This window comes from Cynocephalus volans, chromosome 9 (assembly GCF_027409185.1).
Source record: "Cynocephalus volans isolate mCynVol1 chromosome 9, mCynVol1.pri, whole genome shotgun sequence".
Classification (NCBI taxonomy): domain Eukaryota; kingdom Metazoa; phylum Chordata; class Mammalia; order Dermoptera; family Cynocephalidae; genus Cynocephalus; species Cynocephalus volans.
Window position 1 is genome coordinate 55,005,351 of NC_084468.1, and position 15,044 is coordinate 55,020,394.

Consider the following 15,044-nt stretch of genomic DNA (forward strand, 5'->3'; position numbering starts at 1 on the left):
ATTAAAATTGAGAGTATACTAAAGTAAATAATATTTGGTAATTCTGAGAATTAAAAGGATAGACGTTAGTTCAATGCACTTTAACTATTTCAATAGAGTAAACAGTTTTTCTGGGGAGGAAGGAAGGGTGCTACTAGATTATTGTATTTTGATAGCTATTACTTGAAACTTTTTCTTAATTTACCTGCAAATTGCACAACCAATTCATGTGACTGGTTTCCAAAGAACCACATCCTTTAGAGTACCTAAAATACTCACAATATTCAACAATAAATGATTTTATATTACCATTGATCACAGTTTTTTCATTATAGTCAACTAGCTATTTACAAGGCCACTAGAGAAAAATGAGAAATTATATAATTCTCTTTTAAGGTCTACTCTTTAAAATCTTGACTATGCATATAAAAGTCTTATGTAACATTTATTAATTTAGTCTAATTTATATTTTTATATGTATGTATACAAATAAGTAAAATTATGTTGCTAAAGTAAGTAGCTAAGACTGATTTCATGAGAAATTCATATTAAAATTAATTAATGCCCTTCCTAATAAAGCAGGATCTTTGATTGCAAAGTACTATTGAATATTGCAATCTGTATTATATCATCAATGGTAGTTTACTGGATCCCTGCAATTTATCAGGCTATGCAATTTGGCAAAGCCCCTTTCAAAGAAATAGTAGAAATCCAGGGCATTCACAAGATGGCAGTAGTGTAACATTAATGTTAATAATGTCCGTCATTCAAAAAATGAAACAAAAATCTTGAGCTCCAAATAGTGAAAATATCTCCAAATATTAATATGTTTCAGGACTAAATATAGAAAATAATCAGGAAAGTAGATGAATTTGGTATAAATATATCAAGCCTAGGGGAGTCAGCTTAAATACAATGATTTTTTTGTGTGCACAAATATATTTTCTACTGATTTTTTTTCATGAGAAAGTGATGCGAATGAGTACTTCTTATCCTTCACCCTCTCGTGCAAGCTTTTTGAAAAAGAATAAAATCCCGAATATACTTTTTGCACTTTTTTTTTTTACAATTCCAACAGCCATAGTAAATTCTATATAGAATGAAACCCCCTCCCCCCAAAATGCACATTTTGTTTTCAAATTTTAATAGAAGGGAGCATAAGGGAAATCACACAGCAAGGTCATTAATATCAGAAAGATTCATATAAAAATCATAGTACCCTTTCTTTAGGCATGCAACTTAAATTCCCGAAGCCTTAGTATCCACGTCTGTAATGTGGAAGTAATAGAATCTACTTTTCAGAAGAAGCTTGAGAAGCAAGTGAGACATAGCTGTTCTTATTGTCATTGCCTTGAACATTTGTTACATGTTCACAGCATGTGCTCAAATTGTTGCATTTTCTATCAGCATCAATTCTTTCTGACCAAAATTATTAGATTCTTATGGGCCATTATGGTAAAATTCACTACATTGCTCCCTTGGGACACCCCATTTCACAAATTCACATCCATATTCTCTCTGAGTTATCGGTCAATATTGTTTCCAATACCTGTGTTATTAAAAATAGCCTTCTCAGACTGGCTTTTATTCAATACTCCTCTTGACCACTTGTTACTCAGAGCAACCATTGCTGACTTTCTTTCTCCTTTTTCTTTACATTCAGTTAATCTCACAGTATTTGAGAAAAAAAAAGCCTTCAATTTTGTTGTCTGCTTTATTACCAAATTGTCCTAATTCACATACATGTATAGATTGTTGATAAATATTAAGGAAATAATTTTGTGTACTGTGTCCTTTATAGGACATACATGTAAAATATCTGAGGAATAATGTATTGCTGGGCTGAGAGGTACACCTTTCCATCTAGTTGTTTGATAAAACCCCAAATATCACTTACAAGTGTGTGGCCCATATACAAAAATTACATATATAAAAATAATTAAGCTCAAGAAATTACTATGAAATGAACACATCTCTGTGTGCCCACTGCCAAGGTCAAGAAATAAAACGTTGCTCCACAAGTGTGTTTTATGCTTTATCCAATCAATATGTTCTTCCTCATCTCCAGAAGTAATCACTACTGATTTCTAAAGTCATGGATTAGTTTTGTTTGCTTTTGAACTTTGTATAAATGGAATCATACACTTGCTTAAACCTTTAAATTTGGCTCTTTGTAGTCACATCATGCTCATGTAATTCATCATGTAATTCATGTAATTCCGATTTATTCATAGCCCTGTACCCTACCACAAGAGAAAACCATTATTTTCTCTGCTCTTGAATTTCAAATAAATGGAATGATACTCTTAGTACTTTTTTTCTGTCAACCTTCTTTACTTCAACAAAGTGTTTGTAACAGCTTTACTAAGGTATAATTGAGATAAAGAAATTGCACACAGTAAAGCACACAATTCAATAACTTTTGACATATCATAGGACCCCTAGGCAACCCCTCCCTCTTACATCTCCCAAATTCCCATCTCCAGGCAACCACCAGTCTGCTTTTTATTATGCAGTAGAAAATTTTATGAAAATGAAATCATACAGCATAAACTTTTGTTTTTATTTTGGCCTATCTTCTTTCACTCATCACAATTATTTTGAGCTTAGCTTGTTTTCTGTGTCAAATTTATTCATTTTTATTAATGTCAAATATTCCATTGTACGTAAAACAAACAAACAATATATATTATATTATATTACAAGATATATATTATATCATATCATATCATATCATATCATATCATATCATATCATATCATATTATATTATATATATATTACACACACACACACACACACACACACACACACACACCACAATATATGTATTCATTCATCCATTGATGGACATTTGAATTGGTCCCACATTTTGTCTATTACAAATAAAGATGCTATGAACATGTGTGTACAACTTTTTATATAAACATATACTTTCACTTCTCTTGGATAAGTATCTAGGTGTGGAATGGCTGAGTCATATTGCAGATGTCAGTTTAAATAAGGAGCTGCCAAACAGTTTTCCAAAGACATTGCTGCATTTTAATTCTATCCAGCAGTGAATGAGGTTTCAGTTGCTTACCAACACTTGATACAGTGACTTTTTAATTTTAATGATTCTAATATATGAAAAATAATAGCTACTTTTAGTTTTATTTCACTTTCCTAATGACTAGTAATGTTGAGCATGTTTTCATGTGCCTCTGCCATCTGTATAGCTTCTTTGAAAAAAAGTCTGTTCAAATCATTTGCCCGTTTCTTGCAATTTTTTCTGTAAATTTTTATTTTCTTGTTAAGACTTGAAATATTCTATATATATATTCTGTACACAAATCCTGTATCACATAGGTGATTTATAAATGTTTTATCCTTGTCTGAGAAGAGTCATTTCATTCTGATACACTTTTTGAAGAGGACTTAACCCTTCATTTTTATAAAGTCCAATTTACCAACATTTTCTTACATAAATTATGCTGTCGGTGTTCCATCTAATAACATCTTTGCTCACAAAGATTTTCTTATTTTTTTAGAACTTTTATAGTTTTAGATTTTATATTTAGATCTATGGATCTATTTTGCATTGTTTTACATATGGCATGAAGTGTAAATTGAAGTTCTGTTTTTTACATATAAACATGTAATTGTTCAGCACCATTTGTTGAAAGCATTCCTTTCTCCACTAATTGTCCTTGCACCTTTGTAAAAAATCAGTTGACCATTAAATGTGTATTACTGGATTCCTTTTTCCTTACTCTTGATTTTTTGCCTGTGCTCATGCCAATTTTACTACTTCATTATTGAAGCTTTGTAATCAATATAAAGTCAAGTAGTATAAGTCATCTTTATTTGTTTTTCATTTTGAAACAAGGTTGGCTGTTCTTAATGTTTGGACATTCATGCCATTTTAGAATCAGCTTATCACTTTCTATCAAACAAAAAAAGAAAACAAGTTAAAACAATTCATACAGATTGCACTGAATTTACAGAATAAATTTTGGAGAATTGACATAATAGTATTGAGCCTTCTGATGTATTAACACAGCATATCTCTCTATATCTCTCCACTTATTTAGATCTTCTTTAATTTTCCTTATGACTGGTCTCTGACTTTTAGTATATAGATCTTGCACACCTCTTCAGATTTGTCCCTAAGTATTAGATACTTATAATGCTATTGTAAATGATGTTTTCAAATCTCAGCCTCCAATTTTTCATTGCTAGGAAGTTAGCGTACAATTTATCTTTAGACTTTCCTAACTTCATTAAATAATTCTAGCAGATTTTTTGGCCAATTCCAGTGGATTTTCTGTACAGATGATTTTGCAATGCATAAATAAAATTTTACTTTTTTTTTGCAATCAGGATACTTTATATTTATTTTCCTTGGTTTATTACAATGGCTAAAACTTCTAGTATAATATAGAAAAATAATGTTAAGAGTGGATATCCATGCCTTATTACTGTTCTTAGGTGGAAAACATTTAGCTTTCATCATAAAGTATGGTATTAATAATTGGTTTCAATAGTATGAGGAAATTAAGTTCTATTCTAAGTTTGCTAAGAGGTTTTTCTTGTTTGTTTATTTTTTTATTATTATTTTTAATTCAGAAATAGATACTGGATCAACTTCATGTACAAAGTTAATCATATGGCTTTTCTTTTGTAGTCTGATAATATAGTGAATTATGGAGAGTTATTTTTAAAGTAAACCAACCTTGTATTCATAGGATACCCACTTAGCAAAAATATACAGTTTATTTTGGTGGTTATACTGTTATAAAGTAAATGTGAACACTGAATTAGCAAATATTGAACTGTTGCCACTAGGGGAAATACAGAGTTAGCTTCCTGTGAGACTCCAGTATTAACATTTTCATTCAGTCAGTATATAACCTTGCTTTAAGTGTGTTTTTGTTTAAGGCCACTTTATTAAATATATATTGTTGATTTATTAACATTGAAATTATAGTCATCAGTGCAATAACTCATACCTTAATGAAGTTTATCTAACAGCCATATATTTTCCTTTACAACATTCTTTTTTTGCAATTAGTAAACAAGACTGCTTTACCACTACACTCAGGCTATTTTAAACAGCAAAAATGACCAACAAAAAGCACAAAAATAGACTGAAAATAGACAGAGACAGTGACATTTGTTTATAGCAAGAGAGCTGAAACAAGAGGCATAGCATTATTTAATCCATAGTAAGTAAATCAGAGGTTTTCCCAAATTCACTAACAATCCTGGAGTTTTATATGATAGTATTAATGAAGAGTTGTGAAGTGGAAAGAAACTTTAAATAATTAACTATTATTAACCATCAATAGATTTTTTTTAATTTCAATAAATCAGACTAGAGGAAAGATCGATATGTATTTGTGCTAATTAAAATATTACAAAATTGCTGTTTAATAAAGAGGCAATCAAGGAGTATGAAACCAAATAGTGAAGCGAAAGGTATAGAGATGTACCTGTCATTACATAAATACAAATATTACCATATATACTTTTTTAAATTTTGTAATTTTTTTTGGCATTTGCCACCTTTTTAAAATTTGTACTTTTGTGTGATTTTTTTTTTTTATCATTCTAAATAAATGTTCACTTTTGTACCTAAAGAAAACACAAACAAAAAAAACCTTAGCTCTGTACCAGGTGACTCAAATTTTTGGCCATGATTTGGGGTGTAAAAATAAATTTTAGCCAGCAATACATGTAAAATCTGTAAATAATGAGGAACAACTGTATATACATTTTTATATTTCAGGGTTTAGTTTACTATTTTTAAAAGAATGTTTGCATCTGTCAATATGAAAGATATTGAAATGTAGTCATTTTTCATTTATTTAATTTTTTGTCTTGATTAGGTATCAGAGTAGTATAGACCTCATAAAATAAGAGGTCTGTGCCCCCTTCTTTTCAATTTGTTGAAGAATTTGTTTAGAATTAGTATTGTTTCATTCTTAAATTTTTGGTATATGCTATTTTCAAGTAACAATCATCTGGGTCTGAAGGATTTTGGTTTGTTTTGTAGGAAGGTTTTTAACTACAAATTCAGTTTTTTAATACTGGAAAGGTCTATTCAGGTTATCTATTTTCTTTTGAGTGAGATTTGGTAGTTCACATATTTCAAGTAAGACAACCATTTCATCTAAGTTGTTTATTTATTGACAGAAACTTGTTCATAATATTTTCTTCATATCCTTTCAATATCTGTAGCATCTGCAATAATGGTACCTCTCTCATTTTTGTCTTTTCTCTTTTTTTTCCACCTTAGTCTGGCTGGAGGTTTATACATTTTATTAATCTTCCCAAATTACAGTCTTTATTTTCCAAGTGTATTTTATTTATTATTTGTTTTCTATCTTATTGATTGCCACTATGTTTTTAAATATTTTATTTTCTTTCCTTTTTTCTGGTTACTTTGTATTTTTTTGTTCTTCTTTCTCTGTTTTTATGGTGGAAGCTGAGGTTGTTGACCTTTCTTTCTGTTACAGGTATTCAGTGCTATAAATTTCCTCTTAAGTATTGCTTTTGTTATTTTTCATGAATTTTCATATGTTTTCTTTTCATTTGTATTCAAAGTACTCTTTAATTTTCTTTTTTAATTTCTTCTGAAATGCATAGAGTTACAAACTGAATTGTATCCTCTCCAAAATTCATATGCTTAAGCACTGACCTGTAGTACTTCAGAATGTGACTATATTAATGAGATTACATAGGTGGGCTCTAATCCAATCTGACTGGTGTCCATAGAAGAAGAAGAAATTTGGGTGCACAGACATCAGGGTTGTATGGACACAGAGGAAAGACCACGTGAAGACATAGCAGGAAGGCATCCATCTACAAGTCAAAGAGAGAGGCCTCAGATGAAGTCAGAGCTGCTGATATCTTCTTCTTAGACTTCCAGACTCCATAACTGTGAGAAAATAAAATTTCTCTTGTTTAAGACACCCAGTCTGCTGTATTTTGTATGGTAGCTTTAGAAAATTAATACATATTGGTTATTTAGAAGTGTGTTAGTTTCCAAATATTTGGGAATTTTGCAGATACCTTTCTGTTATTGATTTCTCATTTAATTCCATTGTGGTCAGAGAGCATACATTGTATGTCTTAATTCCTTTAATTTTATTGACAGCAGTTTTACTGCTCAGCAGGTGGCATATAACAATCAACCAATCTAGACTCAAATCGAGTATATTTTTATGCTTTTTATATGAAGTATTCTATAAATTTCAACTAGCTCAGGCTGGTTGATGGTGTTGCTCATGTCTCCTGTATATTTACTGAATGTCTACTGGTGCTATCAATTTTTGTGACAGAGACATTGAAATCTCTGACTATAATAGTGGGTTTTTCTATGTCTTCTTACAGTTCTTTCATTTTATGCTCTATGGACTTCAAATTTCGGTTACAGGTGCATAGTCCCTTAGGATTATTAATTCCTCCTGATAAATTGTAAATTTATCATTATAAAGTATCTTCTTTATATACGGTGAAATTCTTTGCTAAAATCTACCTTGTCTGATATTAAAATAGCCTCTCTAGCTTCTTTTAGTTTGATGTTATCTTGATATATATATATATATATCTTGATATATATTTCTTTTCTTTCACCTTTAAACATTTATAGCTTTAATATTTAAGATAGATCTTTTTGTAAGAGACAAATAGGTAGATCTTGTTTTCCTCTAATCTGATTTGAAAATCTCTACCTCTTAAATGTGTGTTTATATTACATATATTAAATGCGATTGTTGATAATTACATGCAGGGGCTTCATGTGGTCCTAGTTAACCAACTTCCCTGGGGTGACATCCCTTTTGGTCAAATTAATTTCAAAGATGAGTCTTAAACAACATCTGAGGCTGAAGCGGTGTATTCTGGCAACATTCCTACATGATGAATAGTAGCCGAAGACCATTCTCAGAGTTTGTACAGTTCTTCCCCCTTTCTTATAACTTTTTGCAGTCCAGCTGGTTATCAGGTGTTTCATTCATAAAGGGAATTTATCCTCTTCTTCATTGCTTTTTGTCCAGTGTTTGGGAAAGTTTTGTTTTATATATTTTGTTAACTTGTTTTTATTTTTATTTGTCTGAGGTTGTAATATATATCTAATCCCTGTTACTTTATCCTGTTCAGAAGTGTATGTCTATTTAGACAATGACTTGAAGCAGCCATTATAAATACATTCAAAAATTCAAAATGACTAATGTGCATAATTTAAAAAACAGATAAGAATCCTAAACTGAGAAATGAAAACTATATAAAACAACCAAATGAAAAATCTAAAACTGAAAAATTCAAAAACTTAAAATTTAAAAATTAATGGGATGGTCTTAGTAGCAGATTGGAGATTATGGAAAAAAAGTGTCAGTGAGCTTGATCATAGATAAAAGGTATTATCCAATCTGAAGAACAGAGAAAAAATGTTTACACACAAAATGCACATCCTCAAAGACCTGAGGTAATATATCAATGGACTTAAATATATTTAATTGGATTCTCAGAAAGCAACTAAGTAATGTAGTAATTAGCCATTTGGATACTCCCTCTTGTGAAGTGAACTTTTAGGTATCTTGCCTCATTTTTGTTGGATTGACTGTTTTCTTATTGATTTAGGAAAAGTCTTTATATTTACTGAATATAAGCATTGGGTTGAATATATGCATTGAAAATATGTTCTTCCACTCTGTTCCCGTTTTTACTCCTTTATTCTTTCTTTAATGAAATGAAGTTGCAAATTTTAATGAGTATAACTTTTCTTTTTTTCTATACAATTACCATTTTGTATCCTGCAAGATATTTTTTGCTCTCTCAATTCTATGAAAGTATTATTCTTCTCAAAACTTTATTATTTACTTTTACATTTAGATGTACCTCCCACCTGAAATGTAGTTTGAGTACAACACTATGTATCATTTACTGGGAAGACTGTCCTTCCCCTTCTGTATCATAAGTCAAGTACCTTGCACATATAAATTCGTTTCTGTGCTCTGCATTTTTTCCCCATTGGCTTATTGCCTATCATTTCAGTAATACTTCACTTTAAAAATATACCATCTTTAAAATAAGTCTTGATATCTACTACATTTCTTTATAATTTTTTTCAAGATAGTGCTCCCTAGTTTTAGCCATCTGTATTTCTATGTAAATTTTATATTGAGGCTATGAATTTTCACAGTAAAATCTTCCTAGGATTTAGATTGAGTTTGCATTAGATCTTTTTATCTATTTGGATACAGTTGATATCTTTAAAATACTGAAAATTTCTGTTTCTAATTCCTCAACTTTGTATATCACTCTATAATGTGTTTTAAATTGAATTTAATACTGCTAGGATCAACGGAATTAAAAACAAACAAACAAACAAGCTAACATTAAGAATAGAGAGTAATTAATTAATTGATTAATTAATGTATATTTAATTAATAAATATATAAAGTGATTTTCTTGCTTTTCAATCCATGGACATGAAATTTGTCATGCATATGTTAGTTTTGCTGTTTGATAACTTTTTTTTTAAATGACAGAACATTAGTTAAATATTATTTAGACTTTTAACACTTTGCTTTGCCTTACTGATTCTTTAATAATATATACATTGCACATTTTATTCATAATTCCCTTTTTAGGCAAAAACTATACATACATACACAAACCCATTTTGAGGGGAATTAATTTTTTTAAAAGTGCTTTCTTTTTGACATATACTTATGTGATTTTTCATCTCTGTGGAGAACTCTGGGTTTTTTTTTTTTTTTATTTAGTTTATACAGTAGGTTGGGTTTAAGTTAAATGCTTCCATAATTGTTCCTGCAATCCTGCAATTTATATTTCAATTGTTTGGTAATAATAAATACTCTGGTTTTAACTTCTATTTCAGGATTTGATGTCCAAGTTTTACTTTCAAGATTAAAAACCATACACTTCTATGCTCTCAGAATTATCTATCTTAAATTGTCTCAAAGAACCAGATTAATCTAGATAATATTCTTTTGAAACTAAAAGACAAGGCCATCACATCTGCTTTAGGGATCTGTACACACTGACATGCAAATTAAATTATTATGTACGAAGAAAAAGCTCAACTAATTGTTAATGTATATGTTAACAATTGATGGCCTAATTGTCAAAGCATGTCAAATAATGCTTAATTTTTCTTAATCTTTTCCTGTTCAAAAATTTTGTACTATTATTTTGTTAAAGGTAAAGTTAGATCTTTTTTGGAAAAACAGAATGACTATGAAGATGGTATGGTACATATTTTTGATTGCTTATATTAAAGTTTATCACACTGCCCTTCCAAATCTTTCTCTCTACATCATTAATGAGATGAAAGCTTAGCATCAGTATACATTGAAAACTCTTACAATGATACTTAATATTCAGAAAATACTATGTGTCTAGTACAGGTTTAAGCTCTTGGCATGTATTAATCTATTTAATTCTCACAGAGATTCTATTTGGATGTCCGTAGTTTTATCAGATTATCCAATCTACCTAACAGATGAGGAAATGGAGCCAGGCAGAACTGAAGTAATTTCCCCAAGGACACACAATTTGAAAGTGGCAGAGGCATGACTAAAATACCCATGGTCTGGCTCCAGAGATAGCACTTTTATTCTCTAATTACCACTAGCTTTCTAACGTTTTAAAATATACTAATGCAGATACAACATTCTGTTGTTATATTGCAATGCAAATGATAACGTGAAGTGTTTAAAATTGGCAATGACTTTGCTATTACTTTTTGTAATACATTGCAACATTTAACATGTGGATAAGTCTTAATTACGTTTGGATATAAAAGTTTCTATTACATATACTTACTGTATGCCTACAGTTTTCAGAGAGAATATTTTAAGTAGAAATTGATTCTGATAGAGGTACACTGATTATGCTGGTAAAAAAGAAAATAATAGCTACTTCAATATTTTTATTACTCCATCATGCTACACATTTATGCTATACCAATATTTGAAGAATATGATGCCCTAGTTTATAATTACAGACGGTCCACAACTTACGGTTTTTCGACTTAACAATTTTTTGATGATGCAAAAGTGATACACATTCAGTTGAAACCATACTTAGATTACCCATAAAACCATTCTAGTTTTCACTTTCAGTGAAGTATTTAGTAAATTACAGGAGATATTCAACATTTTATTAAAAATAAGCTTTGTGTTAGATGATTATTTCCCCAACCGTAGGCTAATGTAAGTTTTCTGAACACATTTAGTGTATACTAGGCTAAGCTAGGATTTTCAGTAGTGTAGGTGTATTAAATACATTTTTGACATGATATTTTCAACTTAACGATGGGTTTATTGGAATGTAACACCATCTAAGTCAAGCACCAAGTATATACTAAAAAACTCATAGCGTTAGCCTTGCCCTCACGTAGCAAAAATTTCTGGTTGATAAAAATGGGCGATTTAGCATCACTATTTGTATGAAAAATCATATATTTTGACCAAATTGAATTGTTTTTTGTTCTTAAAATATTCAAATGGGTGTGTTTATGTAGTTAAGCTTCATTTGACCATGGCTCTTAAACTTGATAATTGAGTTAAAGTGTCTGTTTTTTTAAGCTTTACCAAATGTCTAATTTGATGCTAATTCACATACTTCATGATTAATCACAAACACCTATAAAATAAAAACATTATCTGTATCTATTGCTAATTTTTTTTAAATCTAATTTCCAGAAGACTAAATACAATCAGAATCCAGGGGCACTAAATTGATATTTACTGCATTTGCATTTCTCACAAGCTTGGAAGGCAGCACGCTAAAGAAGAAACAGCTCAGAACTCAGAGTACCATGAGATTTTGGTTCTAGTTCCTGCTCTATAAATGTCTCCCTGTGGAGATTTGAGAGGCATCACTTAATGTCCCTGATCCTTCATATTCCTGTCAAATGAAAGACCACAAGTAAACATTTTCTACAGACATTTAAAAATCTAAGCCAGTATAATTTTTTTCCCCCATATCTGGTTTTCACAGCTTAGAAATGAATTTTCTTATTTTCCATGCTAAAACAGCAAGAGCAGCCAAACATCATTTATGTCCATGTGAAATATTTAAGAACAAAGTAAATATTCAACAAATGTCTAAAACAAAACCATAATTTTCCCATTTAACTGTAATTCCACTATCAATGTCCCTGTCTCTGTAATTTGCATTGTCATTATCATAATCTACATTATAAAAATACCGAGAAGTCATCTCAAATTAATTTTTCATTTTTGAGTTACCAAGTCCAATTAATTCTTTATTCCAAATATGTTTCATAGGTATCTGTCAGTCCAATTGTGCTGCTGTAACAAAATACCTTGGAGTAGGTATTTTAATAAGAACAGAAATTAATTTCTCTTAGTTGTGGAGGCTGGAAAGTCCAAGATCAAGGTGCTGGCTGGTTTGGTGTCTGGTGTGGGTGCCCACAAAATGGTACCTCTCCTTCAAAGTGACACCCTGTTGGTGCATGCTCTGGAGGGGAGGAACACTGTGTCTTCACATAGTGGAGGGGTAAGAGAGTATTCTCTTTAGCTTTGAAACTTATAAAAAAAGGTGCCAATTCTATTCATGTGGGCAGAGTCCTCCTGACTCAATCACTTCTCAAAGGTCACGCCTCTCAATACTGTTGTATTGAGGATTAAGTTTCAACATAAATTTTGGAGGGGACACCATCATTCAAACCATAGAAGTATCCTTTCAGTGCCAGTTCTGTATATCAACTCACATATGTGCACATGCTTCAAATAATGTATTATATTGCAATAATCCTAACTTTGCACATCTTCCTACCAATTCTGTAAAACTTCCCCAGTTCAATACTACTTTTGTAATTTTAATTCTTTTTATAAAATTTGTAATCTTATATTTTTTATCGATTTTTCTTTTTAGATATCTTACCTTCTTGGGTAAAATACATAAAATAATATTTTTAAAAATTTTAAATGTGTGCTAAAGGAATATAAATGTATAGAACATGTGCAGCAGTAAAATAGTAAATACACAAATGTATAAAATTTTACATTAGTTTATACTAAGTGTTTTATTTGTATCCAATCTTTATCAATGTGTCATCCTTGGAAATTATCGTAATCCCTGATGGTTTTAAATTTAAGATAATTGCTTAATGATCACTTTCAGAGTGACCAATTCAGCAGGTTTTTATTAATCTGTAAACTCGATAAAATCTACTTCCTATAGAAAGTCTATTGCTTTTAGAATAACTAATAAAAATGATTCACTTATTCACAAAATAGAGTGCTTTTTCTTAATTTCAAAACTCATATTAATGATGTACCCTGAATGAGAAGTATTTCTTTCATCACACATAAAATAATTTGATCTTAAAATTATGTTTAAAAATAGTAAGGAGGAATTTATTTTCTTAGTTATGCACTAGTGCTTCGTGTTCTGAATGTTTGTAGGTATAAGTAATTTAAATGTTGCATTTGTAGGCATGGAGATTTTAAAAATACATATATGTGCTCAAATTACATACATTATTATTCCTTTTGACTTTTACAAAGATATGTATTTTCCAAAATATTTCTTTAAAATAGCTACTCTTTTTCGTAATTTTATAAAAACATCATGTGTATTTTATGTTTATGACCTAGAGTTTAGCTATTTTCAATGCACATGATTAAATGACTGTTTTAGAATTTAGGTTGTTTATTGATTATATCTGAATAAAAAATAAATGGATTTTTGTATTCATCTTATTTAATTATTTTAAATTTCAAAGCTTCTAACAGTGTTTGGCCCACAAAGGATTTCCAAATAATCTAGTTTTTTACTCAACCATTTCAAAAATAGAACATTACCTATGGCTGTAGTGCATGTTTTGAGTCTCATGACTACATAGCTGCAATTGTTGCATTAACTTATTTTAACAGAAATTTATTTTGTTTATTTGCTTTTTCACTGCATGGTAAAGAAGGTAGGAATTGCTGGGTAGATATACATTATTCACTAAACAAAATTTCATCACATAGAGAATCTTTTATGAAACAAATATCTTTGGAATTACAGAGTAACAAATGGTAAAAAGTAGAATAGTCCAAAGCAACATTGTACCTTTTTACTTACCTGTAGAGTGTGTGAGATAGATCTGAGTTAGTGAAGATATGGCCCATCTCAAGCCCCAGTAAATTTGTAGGATTCTTTCCCTTGTCTAATTTTATAGGTGCAAGTTTCAAGGTTCAAAAAACACCACGAAGTGAAATATATGTTGTTAAGCACCAATGTATTTTTCAGAATTTTAAGCATTGCCAGACCATAGCAGCTGGAATTTATATACCAAAGAATTATTTTTGGAGAGGAGTAATGTCATTTTTTGTTGCTTATGAATTATTCAGCATTTAGTAAGTCTAAGACGCTGATTAAATTTTTACTTCTCAATCATTTTGGTATTACTTCGGTAAAGTGTTTCTTTAATTCAGAGAATGCACACACACAAGGATTAGTTACACAGTTAAATTAACTGATCTATTTAGAACTAAAAACACTTTTATATGAATTACTTCAGTGGGTAAACATATGTATCCTTTTTGATAAAACACTATGGATGACAATTTTCTGAAAATTTTGTCATTCAAAAAATATTATCTTTTCTCAAATTTTTCCAGACAGAACATTCCAGGGTCACAGTTTGTTTTCCACAAACTTGTACAAATATTTATATATTCTTTCCTACCTTTCAATACTGTAGATAAAACTGTTAACATTTGTTACTCAGTCCTTTGTAAGTGAAGACGTTCTCTTTCTCAAAAAGTTGTGTCTAACACAAAAATTCGTTCTAACAGGTAGACAATTTTAAATATTATTTTCCATTATAAAACAGGGCTTTAAAATATTTCTGTGAAAGCTACCTTTGACTCTAAGTTTACACCCAATATAAAAAATTGATTAATATTTTGTTCATTTCATTTTGTTCAATTAAGCTAAATATAGCTTAATTACTGATATGATTGTTCTTATTAATAGTTATAGTATTATAAATTTTATGCAATATTAATATATTTAAGAGGAATAATGAGACAA